This window comes from Pelmatolapia mariae, linkage group LG4, assembly GCF_036321145.2.
Source record: "Pelmatolapia mariae isolate MD_Pm_ZW linkage group LG4, Pm_UMD_F_2, whole genome shotgun sequence".
NCBI classification, from domain to species: Eukaryota; Metazoa; Chordata; class Actinopteri; order Cichliformes; family Cichlidae; genus Pelmatolapia; species Pelmatolapia mariae.
Window position 1 is genome coordinate 4,960,641 of NC_086230.1, and position 3,816 is coordinate 4,964,456.

The window sequence follows — 3,816 nt, forward strand, 5'->3', positions numbered from 1 at the left end:
CTCCGCTTCCTGCATTTCCCTCAATTTCTACGGCGTACACCTCGGATGTCCCAAACAAAAAAAGGACAAGGAAAGGTTAGATGTTACGGTATTGTAAATGTACGAAATACATGACTGGTTCGTTAAGTTTGTTAAGATTTCTTTTTCTTAATTTTTGCATTTTCTCCAGTTTTACAGACCTCATATAAATATTTCATTTGTTATTTTTCAGAATGCCAAAAACACAGAAGATTTTCAAATATGAAGAGATAGTAGACAGGAGAGTTGTAAATGTAAGTAATTTAGCCTGCTGTTGTGCAGATTTGTTTGCGTCTTTGGATTTCCCGGATTTGAACTGTGCCTGACTGACTATCCATGAGCTTTTGTATTTGATGAATCTACGCTAATTCAGCCATTGAGTCTGGATTTCGCTCCAAGTAGGGCATTAAATAGGAACATACCACCTGATACAACCTGGTCATGCTGCTTTTCTGGTGTTTACGTTCTTTAAAGTCCTCCTGACATCATGCTCAGAAGGAGTGATTGATGTGGAGGTGCTCCTTCCCATTCAGTAACATCTGCTTCAGTTAGTTTTGCTTGTGAGCCACAATGTAAACAGTGTTGCTTTGCTGACATCCACTCGATGCTGGCAGTACAAGCATTGTAGTGGTTCTTATGTTTTTGTAAACTAATTGTATAATATATTGAGCCATTCAATAGTACACAAATGTTTATAAGCTCCTTTTTGTATGCAACTTGCATGTCTTTCTTAATTAACTGTTTGTTTATACCATGTTTTTCAGGAAAAAGAAGTTAAAGTCAAGGGGAAGCCCTGCTCGATATGGTATGTAGTAACAACTTTGTTGGACCGGAACAGACATTTATATTGTTGATAAATAGTTCTCACCTCAGTTTGAATTCATGTATTTGGACTAAAGTAAATTGGGAGCTTTTAGCTGAGGAGCTTGATAGCAGTCCACCTCCAAAGTTCATTATGAGATTTGGAGGTGGACATGGTCAACACTTTTAAGAGTAGGCATAAGACTTTACTTCTTTACAGAGCTTATAGTTAGGGCTGGTTCAGGTCAGCCTTTAGTTATGCTGTCATAGGACCAGATACCAATGACCAGACTGCTGTGGGTTAGTGTCCCCCCCCCCCTCTCTCTTTCTCTCTCTCTCTCTCTCCCTCTCCTCTGTCTGTCTCTTTCAGGGTTATGCAGGCTCAGTATTGGTTGAAGATGCAGTCACATCTCCTTTTACTAAAAACTCTCCCCCTCTCCCTCACCATCTGTAAGCATACATGTCTCAGTAATGCAGTTCATGCATGTTACTAACTAAACTTCTTCCCTGGAGTTTCTGTGCTCTCTCATCCAGCAGGTTCCGATGGCTCGTGGCTGCTGCTGTGGTCCTGCTTGACATCTACTCCATATATTATTACTCTCTGACTTGATTTGATTAATTTATATTACAATGAAGGTGTATAAAGTATGACATGAATATAGAAGATATTTCATCCTAAAAAATTGTCATATGTCACAACCTAAATTATCCTATTTTGTGTGTGGTTGTGGTTGTTGTTTGTTATGTTTTTCTCCTGACAGTGGCAAAGTGTGGGATGACACATGACAATCTGCGCAGTTTTACACACAGTAAACCAGATCCCTGTGTGCGATCGCACAGTTCAGTTTGTAGTTCAGCATAAAAGTTCAAAATAAAATATTTACTATACATTTCAGCCAGTGTCAGTCTCTGTTTCACTCTCTAATTTGTTTCAAGTAAAGTAAGTAACATCTTGTATGAGGTGATTAGGGTAAGCAGTACTGTGTATGGGAGCCTAAAGCAAAGTTAACTGCACCAGTACCAGCTTCAGAACATATTGTATATTATATGTTTCTACCTTTTGCAATATGTCATGTTTAGATGCAGTGACAATTGCACGTTTGGAGTTGTGGTCATATGTGGTTTTTATACACAGGGTATTAGAAAATAATTGAATTTTTTTCTTTTCTTTTTTTTTTACACATTATTATTGTTAATATTATTATTAGATACCAAAGATACAATTTGATTAAGGGTTTTCCTGTCATTATTTCAATAAAAATGCAATTACACATGTAAACAATAGGATCAAAATAAACTTTTAAAAAGTGTATTATCAAATGCTGATTTTCAAAACATTCTAGAGGAAAATAGAGATAAAATAATCTGAATAATAACAGTGATCTTGGATGATGATGGAGACTTCAATGGATTATTCTGTTTCAATCAATATTTTCATATCTATGACAATAATTTGATAAGATCAAAGAAGGCAATGATTCCAAAATGGGAGTTATGTCATTATATGTATCCAGGAATATGTGCCTGAGGATAGTTGTCATGAAATCAATATTAAATCAAAGAATTACTTAATTACCACAGCTGACACGAGTTCTCCATAGCTGCCTGCTGTCTCAGGATCCGTCTCCAAAAAGGACCAGGGAGTGCTAACATGTTATGTTCTAAACTGATGTGGAAAATGCACATTAAACATAATATAAACTTACTGAGTGAAGTAATGTCAAGAGGATTCCTTTAGCTCCTATTGGGTTGGTTCCTTGATCAATGCAATACAGAATCATTAATCTGGTTTTATGTAATGTCATTAAAACACGTCAAAATGAGGCTTACTAGTCTGTGTGGCCTCCACATGCCTGTATGACCTCCCTACAACACCTGGGCATGCTCCTGATGAAGTGGCAGATGCTCTCCTGAGGGATCTCCTCCCAGACTCCTGGACATTTTGTGCTGCAGTTGGTGGATGGAGCGAGACATGATGTCCCAGATGTCCTCAATTGCATTCAGGTCTGGGGAACGGGTGGGCCAGTCCACAGCATCAATGCCTTCGTCTTGCAGGAACTGCTGACACACTCCAGCCACATGAGGTCTAGCATTGTCTTGCATTAGGAGGAACCCGGGTCCAACTGCACCAGCATATGGTCTCACAAGGGGCCTGAAGACCTCATCTCAGTACCTAATGGCAGCCACACCAAAACTGACCCACTGCCAAACCGGCATGCTGTAGGATGTTGCAGGCAGCAGAAGGTTCTCCACGGCGTCTCCAGACTCTGTCACAAGTGCTCAGTGTGAGCCTGCTTTCATCTGTGAGGAGCACAGGGCACCAGAGGCAAAGTTGCCAATCTTTGTGTTCTCTGGCAAATGCCAAACATCCTGCACGGTGTTGGGCTACAAGCACAACCCTCACCTGTGGATGTCGGGCCCTCATGGAGTCTGTTCCTGACCGTTTGAGCAGACGTGCACATTTGTGGCCTGCTGGAGGTCATTTTGCACAGCTCTGGCCTTTCTTTCCTACTGCACAGTACCTTCCCTTACCGTTAGTTTCCTATTCTTTCACTTATTCTTTGATGACGGTTGTCTTTCTAGATAAGCAATTTCATTTGCTCTTGTGCGAGTCAGGTGCATTCTGGGTCTGTCAGTTCACCAGTGTGCTGGCATGCTTCTTAACAAACACATCACTATAGCAAACATTTCAATTGTACTTGTTCTTCGACAAAACACTGAACAAAAATTTCCTTGTGAGTTTGCTGCCTGGTGCTTTTAAATTCTGTGGTAATTTGAGCAGCACAGAAAACATTCCATGAATTAAATTATATTAGTCTATCTGAACATTTACACTAGTCATTAAATTACATGGGAAAGCATGATTATGGGTAAACAACTGCACTAAGGTAATTCCATTTTTCTTCTCAAAATGTAAAATGTCTGTTGAAAAATCACATTAAACAGAGATGTGATTAACTCTTTATTTTACCAAAAATAACATCAATGGTGACACAA